The sequence below is a fragment of the Triticum aestivum genome, chromosome 1D (assembly GCF_018294505.1).
Source record: "Triticum aestivum cultivar Chinese Spring chromosome 1D, IWGSC CS RefSeq v2.1, whole genome shotgun sequence".
NCBI lineage: Eukaryota > Viridiplantae > Streptophyta > Magnoliopsida > Poales > Poaceae > Triticum > Triticum aestivum.
In genome coordinates, this window is record NC_057796.1 from 183,927,883 (window position 1) to 183,951,442 (window position 23,560).

A 23,560-nucleotide genomic window follows, 5' to 3' on the forward strand; every position below is an offset into this window, starting at 1 on the left:
GGGATGGGGGCTGATCAGCTCCCCTACATGACAAGGCGCATCCAGCAGCTGATCGACGCGGCCACAGAACGACATGAAGCCGGCGCCCGCGCTGAGAGTCCTCCCCCACGCCGAGAACACGCCGCGACATCCCGGTCGCCGACTGCGAGCGGCGCCCGTGCAAGGAAAGACAAGGAGCCGGCTGCTAGCCGCAGTCAGAATCGAATCACCATCGAGCACGACGCAGAAGGCCGCCCCCGAGCGGTGGAGCGCCAAGGCAATCCGCCTCCTCCCCTGCCTCATGGGGAGAGATATCCCACCCCGCCGCCTGTCACGCATCCGACTCTCGGTGGCCGACTAGGCCACCGCGAAGGAGTCGGCGAGAACGACGTCCGCCACCGGATCGACCGCCTAGCACGATCCCTGGTGCTAGAAGAAGAAGACGATGTCGGCCCGCCATGATTTGGCCCCCACATCCGCGACGAGCCTTTCCCCAAAGGGTTCTCGCTCCCCAGAGACACGCCCAAGTACAACGGCTCCGTGAAGCCAGAAGATTGGCTGATCGACTACTCTACCGCTGTCAGCATAGCGAACGGCAACAGGCGCGTAGCCGTGAAGTACGTCCCTCTCATGCTTCAAGGCACGGCACGCACCTGGCTAAACAGCCTCAAGCCCTACAGCGTCAACAGCTGGCTAGACTTCACGGAAGTCTTCGTCCACAACTTCACCAGCACGTACAAGCGGCCTCCCAAGCCCCGCCAGCTCTCCTTGTGCGTCGAAGGGCCCAGCGAATCGACCCGCGACTACCTCACGCGATGGGCCGAGCTCCGCAACTCCTGCGAGGGGGTGCACGAGGTTCAAGCCATAGAATACTTCACCGCCGGGTGCCGAGAGGGCACCCTCCTCAAGCACCGACTCCTCTGCGACGAGCCAGCTACCCTCGACGAGCTGCTGGTCATAGCAGACAAGTACGCCATGGCCGACTCCTCGATGAAGACCGAGCTCCGAGTGGACACCTCTGGGAAGGTGCTCGCTCCGATTCCCAAGACGCCGGCTGGTGACTCCAACCGGCGCCCCTACCAGAACGACTACAAGCGCAAGGCCCCTATGCCGCCTTCCACCAGTCGGCAGGTGGCCACTGTCGAAGATGAGCAGCCCGAAGAACGGCCTGCTCCCAAGAAGAAGGGCGGCAGGCCGGCTTGGCAGCCGGCTTTCTCCTACGAGCAGACTCTCGATGCCCCCTGCAAGTTCCACAGCGGCGCGAAACCGTCCAACCACACGACTCGGAAGTGCCACTGGCTCACACGGATCTCCAAGGGCGAGTGGCTGGTGCCGCCTCCGCCTCCCGGCCCGCCGCCTCCAGCCCCCCAGCAGCCGGCTGCTAGACCAGCAGTCGGAGCCATTCCGGATTAGTTCCCAGATGAGCACGCCGCCTACGTCGTCTTCACGAGCCAGGTTGAAGACAAGCGCAGCCGGCGCCGACAGCACCAAGAGGTCAATGCAGTCGCCTCCAGCAACCCCGAGTTCATGCATTGGTCCGAAAGGCCTATCAGCTGGAGCCGGGCCGATCACCCAGAGGTGATGCCGTCCCCTGGCTCCTATGCATTGGTGCTGGACGTCACCCTCGCAATGGAGAGGCGAGCTGCCCGATTCTCCCGCGTACTGATTGATGGCGGAAGCAGTATCAACATACTGTACCGCGACACCATGGAGAAGTTGAACCTCAAGGCGAAGCAGCTCATGCCGAGCCGAACCGTGTTCCATGGCATCGTACCCGGCCTGTCCTGTTCCTCAATCGGCAAGATCAAGATGGATGTTCTCTTCGGAGACAAGGATCACTTTCGCTGAGAAGCAATCTGGTTCGAGGTAGTGGACCTGGAGAGCCCTTACCACGCCTTGCTTGGCCGACCTGCCCTGGCCAAGTTCATGGCTGTGCCCCACTACGCCTACCTCAAGATGAAGATGCCGAGCTCGAAGGGGATCATCACTGTAGCCGGCGACTACAAGAAGTCCATCGAGTGCGCTGCTGCCAGCAGCCGACTGGCCGAGTCCCTCGTGGTTGCAGAAGAGAAGATGCTGGAGCGAGTTGTGGCCATGGCCGGCAAGCAGCCGACCCTGTCCCCCAACCCCAAGGAATATGATGCGCAGGGCTCCTTCCAGCCGGCCAAAGAGACGAAGAAGATACCTCTGGACCCGGAGAACCCGGAGAGATTTGTTGTCATTGGAGCAAACCTGGATAGTAAATAGGAAGGCGAGCTCGTCGACTTCCTCCGTGAGAATCGAGACATCTTTGCATGGTCCCCAAAGGACATGCCGGGTGTTCCGAAGGATTTCGCCGAGCACAAGTTACACGTCCGAGCGGACGCGAAGCCAGTCAAGCAGCCTCTCCGCCGATTGTCGGAGGAGAAGAGAAGAATCATAGGAGAAGAGATAGCCCGGCTCTTGGCCGCCGGCTTCATTATGGAAGTGTTTTTTCCAGAGTGGCTTGCCAACCCGGTCTTGGTGTTGAAGAACAACAAATGGCGTATGTGTATAGACTACACTAGCCTCAACAAAGCTTGCCCCAAAGATTCGTTTGGCCTACCACGGATTGATCAAGTGATAGACTCCACCGCCGGATGCGAGCTGTTGAGTTTCTTGGATGCCTACTCAGGATACCACCAGATCAAGTTGGACCCAGCAGACCGCCTGAAGACCGCCTTCATCACACCATCCGGAGCTTTCTGTTACCTGACTATGACATTCGGCTTGAGGAATGCCGGTGCCACTTTTCAGCGTTGCATACAGAAATGCCTCCTCAAGCAACTCGGCAGAAATGCCCACGTCTACATAGACGATATTGTGGTGAAGACGGAGAAGCGCAGCACCCTGCTGGAAGACCTCAAAGAAACATTTGCCAACTTGCGCCGATTCCAGATCAAGCTCAACCCCGAGAAATGCGTGTTCGGAGTACCAGCCGACCAGCTTCTAGGCTTTCTGGTCTCCGAACGCGGCATTGAGTGCAACCTTGTGAAGATCAAGGCCATTGAGAGAATGGAGATTCCCACCAAGTTGTGAGATGTGCAGAAGATCACCGGGTGCCTGGCCTCCCTAAACCGCTTTATCAGCCGGCTAGGGGAGAAGGCTCTCCCCCTGTACCGGCTCATGAAGAAATCCACTCACTTCGAGTGGAACGACCAAGCGTACCAAGCCTTCCATGAGTTGAAGAAGATGCTGACCACTCCACCTGTCCTGGCGGCGCCGACTGAGAAGGAGCCCATGCTCCTCTACATTGCCGCGACTAGCCGAGTGATCAGTACAGTCATCGTGGTCCAGCGCCCAGAAGAAGGCCGAGCCCAGTTAGTCCAGAGGCCGGTATATTATTTAAGCGAAGTACTGTCCACCTCAAAGCAAAACTACCCGCACTACCAGAAGATGTGCTATGGAGTGTACTTCGCCTCCAAGAAGCTGAAGCCCTACTTTCAAGAGCATCCCATCACGGTCGTATGCACCGCCCCGCTTGCCGAGATCATAGGCAGCCGAGATGCATCCGGCCGGGTGGCTAAGTGGGCCATTGCACTGGCTCCTTACACAATCTTCTACTAGCCCCGCACCGCCATCAAGTCCCAAGCATTGGCCGACTTCCTTGTCGACTGGGCCGAGACCCATTACCTACCGCCGGCTCCCGACTCCACTCATTGGCGGATGCATTTCGACGGGTTCAAGATGCGCACCGGCTTGGGAGCCGGCATCGTCCTCACCTCTCCCAAAGGCGACAAGCTCAGATACACGCTGCAAATCCATTTTGCCGCCTCCAACAATGTGGCTGAGTACGAGGTGCTCATACACGGGCTCCGGCTAGCCAAAGAGCTCGGCATACGTCAGATCCTGTGTTATGGCGACTCAGACTTGGTGGTCTAGCAGTCATCTGGCGACTGGGACGCCAAGGATGCAAACATGGCGAGCTATCGATTCCTCGTAAAGCAGATTAGTGGATACTTTGAAGGCTGCGAGTTCCTTCACGTGCCACGGGCCGACAACGACCAAGCAGATGCCCTGGCACGGATCGGCTCCACCCGACAGGCTATACCAACCGGTGTCTCTCGCCAGCGCCTCCTCAAACCGTCTATCAAGCCGTCTCCAGAGTCGGACTCTATCTTCGTACCGCCCGCCCCTGATGCAGCCGGATCCGACTGGAGGAACCCAGCAGGCGGCTCGAGGACTTCGACAAGCGGCCCGGGGAGTGCCGTAGTTGCACCCGGCTCGGGGACTTCAGAACCCGGCCCGGGGATTGCAGCAGTCGGCCCGGGGACTGCAGCGGCACAAGAAGCGGCGGCCGACTCCAACTCTCCACCACCCAACCCACCCACCCGGGTCACAGTGGCCGTACTGACAATAGAAGAAGTCACAGCTCCATCATGGGCCCAGCCCATCCTCAACTTCCTAGTCAACAGAGAGCTGCCGACTGATGAGATCTCGGCAAGACTAGTGCAACGCAGAGCCGGAGCATACGCAATAATAAACAGAGAACTTGTCAAGCGTAGCGTCACTGGAGTCTTCCAGCGCTGCGTCGAGCCAGAGAAGGGCATAGCAATCCTCAAGGATATCCACCAAGGCGAATGCGGCCACCATGCAGCCTCAAGATCACTTGTCGCCAAAGCTTTCCGCCATGGTTTCTTCTGGACGACTGCTTTGGAAGATGCCAAGGAATTAGTCAAATGCTGCAAAGGATGCCAAGTCTTCAGTTCCAAGCAACACCTACCGGCTTCTGCACTCAAGACCATCCCCCTCACCTGGCCCTTTGCTATTTGGGGGCTGGACATGGTGGGCCCATTCAAGACAGCCCGCGGCGGCATGACACATCTGCTTGTCGCCGTGGACAAATTTACCAAGTGGATTGAAGCGAAGCCGATCAAGAAGCTGAACGGGCCGACTGCCGTGACATTCATCGCAGACATCACTACTCGATATGGTGTGCCACACAGCATCATCACCGACAACGGCACAAATTTTGCCAAGGGAGCACTGGCACGTTTCTGCGCGACACAGGGCATCCGAGTGGACTTAGCGTCCGTTGCCCATCCGCAGTCAAACGGCCAGGTCGAGCGAGCGAACGGCCTCATCCTCTCCGGCATCAAGCCCCGACTGGTCGTACCACTGGAGCGTTCGGCCGGCTGCTGGCTCGATGAGCTGCCGGCTGTCCTCTGGAGTCTGCGTACTACCCCAAACAAGTCAACCGGCTTCACTCCGTTCTTCCTTGTATATGGTGCCAAGGTTGTCATCCCAACTGACATCGAGTTCGACTCGCCTCGGATCACCATGTACACGGAGGCGGAGGCCAAGGAAGTGCGAGAAGACGGCGTCCATCTACTGGAAGAAGGCCGGCTGTTAGCACTCAGCCGAGCCGCCATCTACCAGCAGGGTTTGCGCCGTTACCACAACCGGAAGGTCAAGCCAAGATCCTTCCAAGAGGGCGATCTTGTGCTCCGGCTGATCCAGCGAACAGCGGGCCAACACAAGCTCTCGGCCCCTTGGGAAGGCCCTTTCGTCGTCAGCAAGGCCCTAGGCAACGACTCCTACTACCTGATCGACGCACAGAAGCCAAGAGCACGCAAGAGGGATGATTCCGGCAAGGAGTCGGAACGACCATGGAACGCCAACCTCCTGAGAAGATTTTACAGTTAAAAGCAGTATGTATCATGCTACCTTTTTGTATTAAGTACGAAACAACAGGCCCCCCGAGGCACACTCGGGGACTGCCCTCCTTTACCTATGAATGACAAGTGTCATACCCATGAATGTATTATTACATTTGATTTTCTGTCTGGCACCGGGTTCGACTAGTCGGCCCGGGGACTGGCCGCCTTAAGTTATATTAAAAGTTCTACCTGAAGTCAGACAAGTAGTGTGCCAGCACCCGAGCCCTCTCTTGTTGAAAGTCACAGCTCGAAGAACCGACTGTCCGACTGGCAAGAGCCAAAGGCAGAAAGGATGCCCACATGAAAAACGGCTAAGGACTAACGAACTTATATAACACAAGCCGGCCTCCAACCACGCCTACCGGCTGTCAAAACAACCGGCTGGCCGGCCTCCCAGGCACTTCGCTACAATCCAACAAAGCTAGAGTACTTGCCCTCCCGATTGGCCAAGCACTTTTCCAGCCATAGACTGCAGAGCAGCTATCCGGCTGGGAAGGCGGCAACCAAGGGAGGACGGCAAAGGAAACAGCCGAGGGACGGCAAGCAAAGAACAAGGGAAAGCCAAACACATGCATAATTATATTTACACATAAGGCCTTCAACAAACCGACAGTCAATATAGTTCGAATACACCCCCAGTGGGTGGAATTGTGCAAACTTAACAAAATATTGTTCCAAGAGTAGTAAAACAGGAAAGTAGAGGCAGCAGATTAGACTAAGGGCGCAGCAGGGGAGCCGGGCTGGTCGGTGGAGACGGCGGCGCCGGCTGGAGGAGTGGCCGGTTGGCGGGTCTCGGCTTGATCATTGCCGGCTGCAGGCGGTGCGCCCGCGCGTGCCTTGTTGCTGGAGGCACGGTCAAGCTGAGGCTGACCGGCCGCTCCACCATCTGGCGCGGCGTCTTCACCCTCCTCCTCCTCCTCGCCCTCGTCGCTGGAGTCAATCTCCTCCGCCGAGTCCTCGCCATCTGCCGGGTTCAGCCCGAACCACTCCTCCGGCTGGGCAACGCCGTTATCGTCCACCTCAGGAGCGAAGGCGCTGGTGTCGGTGTAGTCGGCGATCACCGAGGCTCGCTGGATGATAGCCAGCCGCACCGGCTCCAGCTCCGTGTTGGCCTCCTGCCGCCAGGTGGCCAGCTGGTCCAAAATCAGCTCGGAATACCAGGCCTTGATGAACTCGAGCACCCGCCTGGCGTCGGATCGAGCCGCAGAAGCCTTCCAGGCCTCGAAGCGGCCGACCGCCACCTCCAGCCAGTCGGCAGTCCGACTGGGGGTGCGGGGAATCACCTCACCAGGCCAGAGAGCGGCCAGCACCTGCACCTCACCAGGCCAGAGAGCGGGCTTGAATCGCCAAGAGCTGTTCCTCCAGCGACCGACGAGCGTTCGGCGCGATCTTGATGCCAGCCTGCCTTTGTGCCTCGCGGTGGGCCTCGACGACCTGGTTGGCGGCAGTAGAGTAACCAGGGAAGTACTCTGCGCAAGAAAGAAAGAGAAAGAAGAGAAAAACACCAAGTCAGAAAATGAACCAAACGGCAAGCGCCAAGCAAGGGACGAAGAAGAGGGCGGCCTACCGTCAACCAAGTCTTCAATCTGGCCATAGCCGTTGATCAACGACTGCCTCGCCTCGGCCCAGCTTGCTGCCTCTGTCTCATATTCGGCTTGAAGGGCGGCCTCGCTGTCCTGCACCGCCTTCAGGGCCGCCTTTTGGCTCTCCTCCTGGTCGGCCAGCCTCTTGGCCAGGCGGTCACGCTCCTGGGCCAAGGCGTCAAACTCGGCTTCCTTAGTGCGAAGGGAGGCCTGAGTCCCACCCAGCCGCTCCCTCAGTTTGGCGTTGGCCGCTGCAAGCATGGCAGAGAAGAAAGAAGTAATAAGGAAGAAGTCGTCAAGAAAGATCCGACCCGACTGCTCAGCAGTCGGCCCGAATCTCGGGGACTACACCCAGTGGGTGCGCTGACGCGCCCCCACATGAGATAAAAGATGAAGCACTCACCCCGGCTCTCAGATAGATCAACATTCTTCTGGGTCAGCTCCCGAGCCTGGGAGTTGAAGGCAGCCGCGCGGAGTTTGTGGTAGTCCTGCAAGTCAGGCAGAGAAGCGAATGAGAACAAGATAGCAAAACAAAGCCCGCTAAGAAGTTCCAAGCCGCCTGCTCAGCAGCCGACTCGGAACTCGGGGACTACACCCAGTGGGTGCGCTGACGCGCCCCCATGGAAGAAACCAAGGTCAAAAAGCAAAAACGGGAAGGCTTACCCGAATGGTCGCTCGCGTCGCAAGGAACTCGTCATTGTATTTCCTCAATGCCGCGGCCTGGGACTGAAGCCGGGTCCGGACTTCCTGCGCCGCCACATTCACCACGGCCGTCCCTCCACCCGGCGTCCACCCCGAGCTGGCGCTGGCCGCCTCCACGTCCCGGGCCGAATAGCTGGAGCCCGCGGCCTTCTGCGGGTCCGAAGTTGCCTTCCCCGCGCGCTAGCGCGACGGCGACTGGACCACCAGGTCCGTCCTCGCAGCCGGCTCGCCCCCAGCCGATTGCACAGGCGGCACGTTATGCCGGCTGCCTTGGGCCACACAAGTCGGTGAGGCCGGTGCCGCCTCCCTCTCCGGGACGACGACGTCGTCCTCCCTCTCCAACCCCGGCAGCTCCTCCGCCTCCCGCTTCTCCCGCGCCTCCCGTGCATTTCGCTCCGTCGCCGCCTGAAGCTCGGCGCGGGGGTCCACACGGCGGGTGCTCTCGGATCCTCCCGGCGATCTAACCACGGAGGCGGTAGAAACCCGCTCAAGAGAAAGCGGAGCCCTGATTTTTAAAAAAGGACAAGGATTCAGAAATCAACAAGAAAAGAAGAAAGAATATGCAAAAGAATATACACTTACGCCGACACAGTCTGCGGCTGCTTCACCACCTTGTGGAAGCGGGCTGCCTTCGCGGCCGCCTCATCCCGCCTGGTCGCCGCCGCCCCGCCCTTGGGCTTCTTCGGCCGACTGCCGAACAAGCCCGACGCGGCCCGGCGCTTCTGCCCGCCGCCCCGAGCAGGCGGCGCGGCGAAGGAACCCGCGCCGTGGCCGGACGCCAACTGGCGGCGTGGGACGATTTCTGCCTCGTCGTCATCCGGCCAGTCGTCGAAGCTGACTCCAAGCCCGGAGCCGCCTGCTTCGCCGCCAGCTTTGCCACCACCCGCCTCGGTGTTGTCGTCCATGGCAGCCGCCCCCAAGTCGTGGTCCTCCAAGTCATGCTCCGCCCGGTCGAGAAGAAATCGGCGATCCGCCCCTGACTCGGCCGCAGGTCGAAGGAGAGGGCTCTGCCAAGACGTGCCGACTGGTCAGAGTCGGCCAAGAAAAACTCAGCGACAAAACTAAGAGAAGAAACGATAAAGAGAGCATACCGTAGGCGGAGGATGTGCGCGGGAGTATGGCTCCTTGCCAAACCGCCACTCTACGAAGAGCTTGCAGTTTGCAAGATAATTCACCATATGAGCCACCTCGTCGTGCGGCATATCCTTGGTGCACATCTGACTCGGATCGAGTTGGCCGCTCATCTGACAGATCAGGTGAGGGCAACTTTGAAGCGGAAGCACCCGGCGCGCAACGAAGGCGGCCAGCAAGTCGGACCCAGTCAGGCCCTCTGACTGGATCATTACCCAGAGTCGGGCGACGGCCGTGGCTCCAGCCTGTGACAGCGTCACGGCCCGATAGGACCACTGGGGCCACCTCCCAGCCGGCGGGCCGGCTACGTAAGCCGGCAAGTTGACGTGATCGCCTTGTGGGGCGACGTTCTTCACGTAGAAATACGACTTCTGCCAGTCCTTCACCGACTGGATCAGCGTGATGATAGGGAAGGGGTTGTCGGCCGCCGGCCTCCGCATCGCGATGAAGGCGCCGATCTGAGCCGGCACGCCCTGCATGCGGGTGCCGAGCTTGGTTTGGAAGAACTCCCCCTAGAGCTCGAGGGTGGGGAGAACGCCAAGAAAGCCTTCGCACAGGGTGACGAAGGCGGACAGCAGCACCACCGTGTTCGGGGTGAGGTGGTGTGGCTGGAGTTGATAGAAGTCGAGGAAGGAGCGGAAGAAAGCACTCGCCGGCAGGCCGAGGCCGCGCAGGAAGTGCGAGCAGAAGATTACCCGCTCGCCTTCCTCCGGCGCCGGCGTGATCTCCTTCTCCGGCGCGAGAGGGACCCGCACCTGGTCTTTGCCGGGAAACCACCGCGTCTTGCAGAGGAACTCGATGTGGTCCATATGGACGTTGGAGCCGTCCCAGTCCCCGCTGTCGTGGAGTTGTCACGGCAGATGTCCTCGGGTTGGGACTTAGTCGTGGAGCCATCGCAATTGGGAAGCTTGAAGGGGTTAAGCGGGACAAGGAACACGAGGGTTTATACTGGTTCAGCCCCTTACGGTGAAGGTAAAAGCCTACGTCCAGTTCGAGGTGTTATTGATTAGGGTTACGATTGCCAGGGAGCTAAACAGCTATGCCCGGCTCTCGATCAAATTGTTGTCGCCCTTAAACCGCTGCCGGGTCGTCCCTTTATATAGGGAGGCTGACGCCCAGCAGCCCTTAGAGTCCCGGCCGGCTCATAAGAGTGTCCGGCTCGGACTCTAAACAATACTTGCCTTACACTACAAGTCTACTATAACAATGATTGTAACTACGGGCTTTAAGCTATATCCGGGTCTCAGCCCATCTCTGGCCCATTATCCTGAAACTTAGCTCCGGGCTTCTGGTAATGATCCTTGGAGTAACCCGGCCCTCCTGGCGGGTGACCCCCAGGTCTATATCCTCAACATTAGGCCCCAAATTGACTTGAGCCGGCTCGTGTCAATCTTCAGCTCTGCAGACAGAAAAATTCTCCGGCTTACCATTCATGTGAAGGTCATAACCCGGAGTGACGTCATCCTCTGGACTCCGGATAATCCGCCGTGACGTCATCCTCCATTAAGTCCGTTTTTTACTCCGCTAGATCCGCAACGGATCTTTGCTTTTACTGTCTTTGCGAAAATCGAGGCGCCGTGAGGGGGAGATAACCACGCCGTGGCCTCCTTGAATCCCGCGCCCACTTATGACTCGGCCTTATAAATAGGCCGGCCCGGCACTCTCTTCTCACACTCTCCTTCTTCTTCCTCGCGCTGCCGTTCCTCTGCCCGAGCTTCTGCCGCCGCCGCCGCCGTCGCGCCCTTGATCTTCACCGACCCGGCCGCTGCATCACCCTGACCCGGACCAGATAACGGCGGCGACCTTCGCTCTTCCTCAACTCCGGTGAGTCTTCCCTGCCTTGCTAGAACAAATCTGTGGTAGGGTTCATCTTGTGTTCTTCGCGTTCTTCACCATTGCCGCAAGTTTCGGTAACCCCTGTAGCCACTGCCCCCGTTGATCTTAACTCTTCACAGACCCTTTGTGGTAACTGTTCGAGATCCATTCTATCTGCAAAAAAAATCCTCTTTGCACTGCTTAAAAACCATGTTCCACCTTAAGAACTTCTCCTGTTTCTGTTTCTTTAGGTCTAGAAAATTTTCATCTTGCCTGACCATTTTGATCCGAAAAAGTTACTGTAATGTATGAAATCTGTTTTACCACACTTAGTAAAAACTGCAACCCTTGAATCTTGGCGGCTTATATTTCCGACTTAAAGAAAACACGCGCCGTAGAACTTTTCCGGTTTAAAGAGAACCATGCTCTGTAGTATCTTCCGACTTAACCGCAGTAAGCCGCAGATGACCAACTCATCCTGAATGCTCTGACGGCTTAAATAACCCACCATGTCAATACATACCATTAGTCCCCTTCATAAGCCGTCATTGTAACTTGAATGATAAACTCCGGCTTATAATTAACCCGGACACTTTCCTCTTTATCATAGATCACCAACCATCACCATGCCTCCCAAAGCTCCCATCACTTGCAACTGGATGAGATCCAACATCACTGATGAGACCCTGGCCAACTTCGTTAAGTCCGGATATCTGCCCAGGAAGGAAGTGATGTCCTACCGTGCCCCTGACCCGTCCAAAGAGAGACCTCAGCCGAGGGACGGGGAGGTAGTGATCTTTGCAGACCATATGAGCCGGGGCTTCGCACCGCCCGGCTCAAAATTCTTCCGGGACGTGCTCAACTTCTTTGACCTTCGGCCTCAGGATATAGGACCCAATTCCGTATCCAACATCTGCAACTTCCATGTTTTTTGTGAAGTATATCTTGGAGAAGAGCCGAGTCTGCTGCTCTTCAGAGAGCTGTTTTATTTGAACCGCCAAACCGAGTGCGCAAACGGCCCAAGTCTAGAGTTAGGTGGCATCTCCATCCAACGGCGCAGGGACTGCCTATTTCCTTATGCAGAACCGCCAAGTCACCCCAAGGACTGGAACATGACTTGGTTCTACTGCCAAGACACATCCCCGGCTGATGAAAGCCCGCTGCCCGGCTTTCGCCCAACGCGCCTGGAGCCGACTCATCCGCTATCCGACAAGCTGTCTGCTGCGGAACGCCAGCCTCTGCTTCCAACGATCAATAAGATCAAGGCCCTACTAGGCAACGGTCTGAACGGAATAGACCTGGTCCGGGTCTGGATCTCTTGGCGGGTGATCCCGTTGAGCCGCCGCCCCGGCTTAATGTGTGAGTACACCGGGCGAAAGGATGACCCGCAGAGGCACAGTCGCAATGATCTTCCAGAAGACGTTGCTGAAGAAGAGACCAAGGCTCTGCTAAACGAGAGCCTGGCAGACTGTGGAAGAACCGGGCTAGCCCCGTTCTGCAAGACCAATCCAGCCCCAACGGTAAGCCGCTGACTTTAACCTTTCCATTTTGTTTTACCTGTCCTTTTACTAAAAGCTCATTACTGTATTTCGCAGGCTGATGATAAATTCTGGCGGGTCAAGTATGACCATGAGGCGGCCAAGAAGGCCAGGAAGGCGAAGAAAGCCGCCAAGAGAGCCGCCCCTCGCAAAAAGGGAAACAGACCCACTGCTTCGGAGCTGCTGCAATTAAGCGATAGCTCCGAGTCAGAGGTAACCCTTAAACCTTTTAAATTCTTGCAGTATATGTTGTCTGATGCTGTCCGCCTTATCAACACTTGCTTACTGACAGGATGACACCGGCGCCAGTAACCCGGTGATTGAAGAGGTAACGTTACTCCCCTCCGACTCGGAGCCTTTGCCACAACTGAAAGTCCGAAGGGTAACCCGGAAAGTAAGCTTTTCTCATCCATTAGCTCATCAAGACCCTCAATTCCTTTTGAAGCAGCAGGTTCACGAGAGCCGGCGTCACACCCGGGCCCGCAAGGACACCGACCTCTCCACCAGGTTACCCGACGCAACAAGGAAACACCGCACTGAGGTTTTTTCTCACCTGTACCCTTTTCATCCGTTGGCGGGTGTCATCCGTCAGCCACTCAACTATTCTGACTCCAACTACCAGGAGACCTCCCCCTCTTCGGGTGACTCCATGCAGTCAAGTCTGCTGGCCTTCAAGACTGCCCCCGGGTAATAACAATCTCCTTACATTATCTGTCTGTACTTACCCTTTGTATGCCTAACACTTCTGCCTTTTCAGTGCCCAGGCAAAGCTCACCAAAAGAGCAAAGAAGACAAGGTCAGCCGGAGTGCCAGACTTGCCTGAGCCGGAGACGACGGCTCAAGAGCCGCCAGCCGCCTCCGCCCCCGAAGCCACCATTCCCATGGACACGGCGCCTGAAGCCCCTGCCCCGAGCACCAAGAGAACAACCGAAGCATCAGCTAACCCGGAGGCGTCCGGCTCAGCCCCACCAGCTAATGACCCGGACGTGGTAATTACCCGGACAGAGTATGTTGAGCCGGGGAGGCTGACCGCACTGGCCAAATGCTCCGCGAAGGGGGAGTTGCTGCAACCCCATCGGGTGAATCTGGATCTCTCCAGCTACACCGATTTAAGCATTGGAGAGCTTGTCTCAGGCTATATCAGCCAGGTTCACAAGAGCCGAGACGCCGAGATCGCCATGGTCAACCAGATCCAACAGAAATCTGAGGTAACCTTCTGCTGTTTTCTTATTTCTGCATAGTGATCCTTGTCATTCTAGCCCCCAAGTCTAGGACTTATACTTGAATATGTTGTAGACTTTTAGATTCCGGCTTACTGAACTGAGCCGGCCGTACATAGATAGATACGTTCAAAATGCATTAGCCCCCAAGTGCCAAGTGTCTTTGCTTGGAAAGCGCTTGGGACTTTATAGAATGACTGTTAATAACCTGGAAATATATGCAGGCTGTTGGCAAGAAATTAGAGTCGGACCTGGCTGATCTCAAGAGCCGGCTGAAGGCACAAGAGATGGAGACCCGGAAGGCAAATGCCAAGTTTGTCCAGCATCGCCACTCAGGAGAAATTGAAGACTGAATTCGACGCTGAGCGGAAGGCCTGGGCTGAAGAGAAAGCTGCACTGGTGACCCGGGCAGAACAGGCGGAGAAGGCCCTCACTGAGAAGACCGCTGAGCTCTCCGGTCTAAAGCGCCAAGTGTCCCAAATGGTAGCTGCCATCTTCGGTAAGTCGCCTCACCGGCTTTCATTCACGTTGGAATGTTTACATCTCTTAACTCATCCTTATCACCGGGTCATCTGATGTTGTTAAACAGGTTCCAGAAGCGCCAACTTGAACCAGAGCGTGGTCACCAAGTTAAAGGCCGTGTACACCCTGGTGGAACAGCTCTACACCGGGTCACAGCGGGCCTTAGCTGTGGTGGCCCTGTCGAATGAAGTGCCGACTCATCTGGCCGAAGTCCTGCGCCGGCTCGCAGTTTTGCCGCAGCGGATCCAGGAGCTACGACGAGCATCCGCGAGATCCGGAGCAATCGCCGCACTAAGCCGGGCCAAAGCCTTCTTGCCGGAGCTAGACCCGGCAGACATCGCCCTGGGTTACCCCAGCCTGAAAGAAGACGGCTCAGCGTTCGACCAGAAGGACTTCGCGGCTTGTCTGAAGGCTGTGCGCCTGGTGGCCACCATCATCGGGAACGACACCGATTTAACCAAGTATCAGCCGGGATACAACACGGAGAATCAGAGGATTCCAACCCCTCGCTATGAAGCTATCAATCTGATTCCCCCGGCTCGCCAGCACACCTTCGCCCCGGAGATTAACCCGGCCGGGTTAATTGACGAAGAAGCTCAGTTCGAAGCTCTCAGTGGCATCAACTGGAAGTCGGCGACCTTCGAAGTCTTGGGATCAGCCGGAGCAGAAGATGAGCCGGGGACTTCGACTCAGCAGGCGTCATAAACCGGCTAGCGGCTCACCAAACAACGCTCCACCCTTGAAACTTTGAAAGATTTTTGTAATAGAATAGGTGCCACAATTTATCTTTGCCGTGCCATCGTGCACGTAATGAATGCTGAAATCCTTTGAAGTCATTCTTTTTTATGTTCCTCCGGGTTATAATTATCCTTCGTGCTTCTCAACCTTTTAAAAAAGTACCTTTAATTATCTGCATAAGAAGGCAAATCGCAAGTCACAAGGCGGCTTACCGCTCTGAGAATCAGGTGTCTGAGATGGATAACCCGGAAATTCAAACCAAAAAGACTGGTCCTTAACTATATTCCGAACATAGTCGTGATAACACACTCAACAGCTTGTAAGCATACTTCCGGGTTAAATAACCCGGGTAGCACGGTTAGTATCTGAACTCGAATTTACTTGTCTTGATGACATCCATGATGCTCAACTAACAAGATAAACCAAAATTAAGCCGGCAAGTGAAACCCGACAGTACATACTTTGACATGATCAGAGTAAACTTGTGGTAAAATGTAAAAATTTAAGGGCTTCCGGTTCGAATACGACCAGAACCTCGGTCCAAAAGGGGTTAAGCTAAGATTCGGATACGATCATATAGCCCCCAGTGGGTTCGGCGATGCCAATCAAGAGGGTATCGACAGCTATGTTCTCTTGGGTTCGAATACGACCCATGTTTGAACAGGAAGCCCCCAAGTGATTCTGAAAATTGTTTAACGACGCTGATTCGAATACGACCCACGTCGGTTCTCAGAGCGGTTACACTATGATTCAAATATGACCAAAGGCAACCTCCCAATGAGCTCGGCACTTTGCCAATCAAATGGGTATCGACAGCTATGTTCTCTTTGGTTCGAATACGACCCATGTTTGAACAGGAAGCCCCCAAGTGACTTTATTGCTTACAGCTAGATTTGAAGATGATTATAAGCCGGATCTTCTGTAAGTCAGCATGTAAAAAACAACACACATACTTGGGAGAGAGCAAAGGACAGGGATCCTGCTTTATTGCTTTATCATAATATATACATGGCTGAGATAAATATGTACATCACAAGAGCCGGTAGCTCAAGTGTAGTAAGGCCGAAGCTGAGCTATGTTCCACGGCCGACGGGTCTCCTCCTTAGATTTACGCGAGTCCTTATGCTCCTGGAAATCAATGAGGTAATATGACCCGTTGTGCAAGTTCTTACTGACCACAAAAGGCCCTTCCCAAGGTGGGGATAACTTGTGTGCATCTGTTTGATCCTGGATGAGCCGGAGCACCAGGTCGCCTTCCTGAAAGACCCGGGACTTGACCCGGCGGCTATGATAACGGCGCAGGTCCTGTTGGTAAATTGCTGAACGGGCTGCTGCCACATCACGCTGTTCGTCTAACAGGTCCAGAGCATCCTGGCGCGCCTGTTCATTATCCGTCTCAACATAAGCCGCCACACGAGGTGAATCATGACGGATGTCGCTGGGGAGAACTGCTTCTGCTCCATAAACCAGGAAGAAAGGCGTGAATCCTGTAGACCTGTTAGGAGTAGTGTTGATGCTCCATAAGACGGAGGGCAATTCCTCCACCCAACAACCCGGCGTCCGTTGCAAAGGGACCAAAAGCCGGGGTTTGATGCCCTTCAGAATCTCCTGGTTAGCTCTCTCAGCTTGACCATTGGACTGGGGATGAGCCACTGAAGAAACATCAAGCCGGATATGCTCTCGTTGACAAAACTCTTCCATAGCACCCTTGGATAGATTGGTGCCATTGTCAGTTATGATGCTGTGCGGAAAGCCAAAACGGAAAATCACCTTTTTCATAAATTGAACCGCCGTAACTGCATCGCAGTTGCTAACTGGCTCAGCTTCCACCCACTTCGTGAATTTGTCAACCACCACCAAGAGGTGGGTCTTCTTATCCTTGGACCGTTTAAAAGGCCCAACCATATCAAGCCCCCAGACTGCAAAGGGCCAAGTGATTGGGATCATCCTCAACTCCTGAGCCGGCACATGAGCCCGTCGTGAGAACCTTTGGCAGCCATCACATTTACTAACCAAGTCCTCTGCATCAGCGTGAGCCGTCAGCCAATAAAAAACATGACGGAAAGCCTTGGCCACAAGAGATTTTGAACCGGCATGATGGCCACAATCCCCTTCATGGATCTCGCGCAAGATCTCTTGACCTTCCTCAGGGGAGATACAACGCTGGAATGCCCCTGAAATACTGCGATGATGCAACTCGCCATCGATAACTATCATTGACTTAGCCCGCCGGGTTATTTGCCTGGCCAGAATTTCATCCTCAGGCAACTCTCCCCGGGTTATATAAGCCAGATATGGCATTGTCCAGTCTGGTATGATATGCAGAGCCGCCACCAGTCGTGCCTCCGGGTCAGGGATAGCCAAGTCCTCCTCTGTAGGCAACTTAACCGAAGGGTTATATAGGACATCCAGGAAAGTGTTAGGCGGCACCGGCTTTCGCTGAGAGCCGAGCCGGCTTAAAGCATCAGCCGCCTCATTCTTCCTGCGGTCAATGTGCTCCACTTGATATCCCTGAAAGTGCCCGGCAATGGCATCAACCTCGCGGCGATAAGCCGCCATTAGAGGATCCTTAGAATCCCAGGTGCCTGATACTTGTTGAGCCACCAAGTCTGAGTCACCAAAACACCTCACCCGGCTTAAGCTCATCTCCTTAGCCACCCGAAGACCGTGGAGCAAAGCCTCGTATTCAGCCGCATTGTTAGTGCAAGGAAACATCAACCTTAGCACATAATGGAACTTGTCACCTTTAGGGGAAGCCAAGACAACACCAGCCCCCGAGCCCTCCAGCTCCCTGGACCCATCAAAGTGAATAGTCCAATAAGTGTTATCCGGCTTTTGTTCGGGTACTTGTGACTCTGTCCAATCATTGATGAAATCCACCAAGGCCTGAGACTTGACAGCAGTGCGTGGCACATATTTAAGGTCATGAGGTCCAAGTTCTATAGCCCACTTAGCAATTCTCCCCGTAGCCTCTCTGTTTTGGATAATATCACCAAGAGGGGCGGAACTGACCACAGTGATGGGATGACCCTGAAAATAATGCTTAAGCTTCCGGCTTGCCATAAACACCCCATACACAAGCTTCTGCCAATGTGGATACCTCTGCTTGGACTCAATGAGCACCTCACTGATATAATAAACCGGCCGCTGAACCGGATGCTCCTTACCCGCCTCCTTGCGCTCCACCACAATAGCCACGCTGACGGCTCGTGCGTTTGCTGCCACATACAGTAGCAAGGGCTCCTTATCAACCGGAGCAGCAAGGACAGGGGGCTCTGCCAGTTGCTTTTTCAAATCCTCAAAAGCGGTATTAGCTGCATCATTCCAGATGAAGTTGTCAGTTTTCTTCATCAACTGATATAAGGGCATAGCCTTCTCACCCAAACGACTTATAAACCGGCTTAAAGCAGCGATGCGACCCGCCAAACGTTGAACGTCATTTACGCACGCCGGCCTAGCCAAGGAAGTGATGGCCTTGATCTTCTCCGGGTTAGCCTCAATGCCTCTGTCAGAAACCAAGAAACCCAATAGGTTGCCTGCAGGAACACCAAAAACACATTTGGCCGGGTTAAGCATCATCTTATAGACCCGGAGATTGTCAAAGGTTTCCCTTAAGTCATCTATCAGGGTTTCCTCCTTGATGGATTTAACCACAATGTCGTCCACATAAGCGTGAACATTGCGCCCGATCTGTTTATGAAGACAATTCTGCACACAACGCTGGTAAGTCGCCTGTGCACACTTGAGTCCGAAGGGCATAGACACATAGCAGAAGGCTCCAAAGGGAGTGATGAACGCCATCTTCTCCTGGTCCTTAACTGCCATCTTAATCTGATGATACCCGGAATAAGCATCCAAGAAACTTAAGCGTGCACAACCTGCCGTAGCATCAATGATCTGATCGATACGGGGGAGAGCAAAAGGATCAGCCGGACACGCCTTGTTCAAGTCCGTGTAATCCACACACATCCGCCAGGTGCCGTTCTTTTTAAGTACAAGCACCGGGTTAGCCAACCACTCTGGGTGAAAATCCTCAACAATGAACCCGGCCGCCAAAAGCCGGGCCACTTCTTCACCAATAGCCTTCCGCCTCTCTTCATTAAACTGTCGAAGGAACTGTCTGACCGGCTTAAATTTTGGATCAACATTGAGAGTGTGCTCAGTGAGTTCTCTAGGTACACCTGGCATGTCAGAAGGTTTCCATGCAAAGATGTCCCTATTCTCATGGATGAACTCGATGAGCGCGCCTTCCTATTTCGGGTCCAGATTTGCACTGATGCTGAACTGCTGAGACGAGTCACCTGGAACAAAATCAACAAGTTTAGTCTCATCAGCTGATTTAAACTTCATTGCTGGTTCATTCTCCGTGGTTGGCTTTTTCAGAGAGGTCATATCTGTTGGGTCAACATTGTCTTTATAAAATTTCAACTCTTCTGTGGCACAAACGGACTCTGCATAAGCCGCGTCACCTTCCTCACACTCCAGAGCCACTTTCCGGCTGCCGTGAACCGTAATGGTCCCGTTGTGACCCGGCATCTTGAGTTGTAAGTACACATAACATGGCCGTGCCATGAACTTGGCGTAAGCCGGCCGTCCGAATATAGCATGGTATGGACTTCTTATCTTGACCACCTCAAAGGTCAACTTTTCCACCCTGTAGTTGTTCTCATCACCGAAGGCCACTTCCAGTTCGATCTTGCCGACTGGATAAGCCGATTTACCGGGTACCACACCATGGAAGATAGTATTTGACTGGCTGAGGTTCTTATCAACTAGCCCCATACGACGGAAAGTCTCATAATAGAGGATGTTGATGCTGCTGCCTCCATCCATGAGTACCTTTGTGAACTTATAGCCTCCCACTTGAGGAGCCACCACTAAGGCCAGGTGGCCCGGGTTATCCACCCGGGGAGGGTGATCCTCCCTACTCCACACTATGGGCTGCTCCGACCACCGTAAGTAGCGTGGAACTACCGGCGCGACAGCATTAACAGCCCTCTTGTGAAGCTTTTCGTCTCGTTTGCACAAACTAGTGGTGAACACGTGATACTGTCCACCGCTAAGCTGCTTTGGGTTGGTCTGATAGCCCCCCTGTTGCTGTTGATGACCCTGACCAGACTGTTGATTAAAGCCCCCTTGACCGTTCTGAGGACCGGAATTTGACCCGCCGCCCGGGCCATGAAAGCCGCCGGTGCCTGAGCCGCCGCCCGGGCCATTGTAGTTTTTAAATGCCTTCATGATAGCACAATCCTTCCACAGGTGAGTCGTTGGCTTCTCTCTAGAGCCGTGTCTCGGACAAGGTTCATTCAACAGCTGCTCCAGAGAAGGTCCTGACCCGCCGCCTCGGGGAGGGGGCCTCCCCTTGCGTCGCTGGTTGTTGCCTTGGGCGTTGGCACGAACTCCAGGCTGCCATCGGCCTTGCGCTTGCCTCCTCCTTGATTCCCCAGGTTAAACTGAGGACCCTTGCCATTGCCGTTCTTCTTTCCCTTCCCTGTCCTTTCATCGTCTGAAGGGGGATCCTTGGTACCATCAGAATCGGCGTACTTGACAAGAGCCGCCATTAGTGTACCCATATCCGTGCAGTCGCGTTTAAGCCACCCAAGTTTCATCTTTAGGGGCACAAAACGACAGTTCTGTTCTAACATCAAGACTGCAGAGCCGGCGTCCGTCTTATCTGATGAATGTATGATCTCCTTGACCCGGCGAACCCAATGGGTCGTGGATTCACCCTCCTGCTTCTTACAGTTAGTCAAATCCACAATTGACATAGATTGCCTACATGTATCCTTGAAGTTTTGAATGAACCGGGCCTTCAGTTCAGCCCAAGACCCAATGGAGTTCGGTGGCAGCCCTTTTAACCACGTGCGGGCAGTTCCATCTAACATCATGGTGAAATATTTGGCCATGGCCGCCTCGCTGACCTCTAGCAGTTCCATAGCCATCTCATAACTCTCAATCCAGGCCGCAGGCTGTAAGTCAGCTGTATAGTTAGGCACCTTCCTAGGGCCCTTGAAATCCTTAGGTAGACGTTCATTACGGATGGCCGGCACCAAACAAGGGACACCCCCGGTCCTGGTAGGAATACCCACATCAACGGACGCCGTCGGATAAGCCGGGGGGGTCTGATAAGCCCTCAACTGCGGCACCTGCTCCGCCTCTTGCCGTGCTTGGTCTGCTGCGTGGAAGGCTCCAACATGAGCCGGGCCATGGCCGGGGGGTGGGTCATGGCGTCGGACATTACTTGAGCCGGTCGCTGAGACCATGTGCCGGCTGTAACTCGGGCTCTGGCCTGGGCGAGGAGTTGAGTGGATCCTGTCCCGGCTGTAGGAGTACGCCTCTTGCTGTGCTAGAGCCGTCTGCAGGAGTTCCCTGACCCGGCGGGTTTCGACGGCTGCCGGAGAATTGCCGTCAACGGGAAGAGCCGCTAGTCGTGCTGCCGCAGCTACCATGTTCTCCAGCGGGTTATCGTAATGACCCGGGGGTATTGGCACATACTGAGGTGGGGCAGGGGGCACCTGGGGAGGCCCCATTACTAGTGGCTGAATAAGGGGTCCCGACCCGGGCGCAATGACCCCTGGTGGGTTACTGGATCCCGCACCCGGCGTGTTGAAGAGATTGCGCGGATCGTAAACCGGCAGGAGTCGAGACTGGGCCTTCTGATGCCTCCTTCTCATGACCTCGTTGGCCGCGTTATGATCCATCGTGAGTTGGAAGGACTGCGCTTGAATCAACTGAGTCTGGGCGTCGAGAGCCGCCCGCTCCGCCGCCAGCCTGATCCCTTCTGCTGCAAGATCCTCTTTAGCTTTCATCAGATCCAATTTTAACTGTGCCACCTCCGCGTCATGCTGGGCTTGATCTGCCGGGTCAACCGTGGCAGTTAACAGGGCCGTCATCTTATCTGTGAGATCCATCAGCACCTGATCCGGGGAAGGCTCCGGGTTTTCTGATCCGGTAGCGGGGTTCTGAACAGGCTGCGCACCAGCCATAAAAACTCCGACCTGACTTGGCGGCTCAAAAAGGTCCGGAATACTGTTGCCATCGGAATAACTCATGAGCCTGCCATCCTGAAGTTGGTACAACGAGTTTGACTCATCAGCGGCCGACTCACTGTCAGAGCCGGCGGCTGCCTCATCCCCAGACCCGGATGGATCGGAGGGCCTTCCATGGATGCATCCCACAAAAGCGCGCTTTAAGGCAGGCCGGGCCCGGGCGGGTCGTGTGCGCTGAGCCGTTTCGATGAGATCGGCGCAGTGATCCGGCTCGGGGCCCGGCTCACCAACCTTGCCAATGAAGACATGAATTCCGCCAAAGGGGACCCGGTACCCGTACTCCACTGAGCCGGCGTCGGGGCCCCAGTCCGCATCGTCGATGTAGAGCTTGCCGCGACGACTCTTGGTCATCCGGCCCACAGCGTATCCCTTGAGCCCTTCGAAGCTGCCCTTCAAGAACTCAAATCCACCGTGCGCCAGCCCCACGGTGGGCGCCAACTGTCGTGGAGTTGTCACGGCAGATGTCCTCGGGTTGGGACTTAGTCGTGGAGCCATCGCAATTGGGAAGCTTGAAGGGGTTAAGCGGGACAAGGAACACGAGGGTTTATACTGGTTCAGTCCCTTACGGTGAAGGTAAAAGCCTACGTCCAGTTTGAGGTGTTATTGATTAGGGTTACGATTGCCAGGGAGCTAAACAGCTATGCCCGGCTCTCGATCAAATTGTTGTCGCCCTTAAACCGCTGCCGGGTCGTCCCTTTATATAGGGAGGCTGACGCCCAGCATCCCTTAGAGTCCCGGCCGGCTCATAAGAGTGTCCGGCTCGGACTCTAAACAATACTTGCCTTACACTACAAGTCTACTATAACAATGATTGTAACTACGGGCTTTAAGCTATATCCGGGTCTCAACCCATCTCTGGCCCACTATCCTGAAACTTAGCTCCGGGCTTCTGGTAATGATCCTTGGAGTAACCCGGCCCTCCTGGCGGGTGACCCCCAGGTCTATATCCTCAACACCCGCCGTACTGCATGGTGGCGAGAGGCTAACGAGGAAGAGTGCGGCGGCAGAGAAAGCACGGCCCTGCGGCGGCAAAGCTGTGAGGCGGAGTGAAGATTGGTGGGACGGCGCGGCGGCGAGGCGCTGCTGCGAGGGAAAGCAGGAGGAAGAAGATGGCGGAGAGGAGAGGAGCGTGCGAGCGTCCGCCGCTTCCCCTCCTCCCCCTACTTATAGCCTCGTGCGGCGAAGCCGAGGAGGCGAGGCGTGGGGAAGAACGTGGGATTAACTGCGCCCACTCCCCCACGTCCCGCGATTATTACGCCCTAACAGCGTACGGAAACCGCCGCCGGAAGACGTGCGAACAGCTCTGGGCCACAGAGGATCCACACCTGGGCCTAGGCGTGGGAGTGGTGGGCCCTCGGCCTGCGGCGACGTCCTGTCACGCGCGTGGGTTGGCAGGCTTTTTCAGCCGGAGGATGCCACGTGGTTCGCAGGCGGCGAACGGCCGGCCCGCGGCCCAGCGCACGCGCCAACAGACTCCCACCTTCCGACTTTAGAAATTTCGCCAAGACGGCGCGCCCAACCGAAGCCTGCTCCCAGCTGCTGGCTCGTCAAGATAAGAAGCTGACCGAGCTTCTCGACCTCCTCTCAGCCTCGAAGCCCAACCAG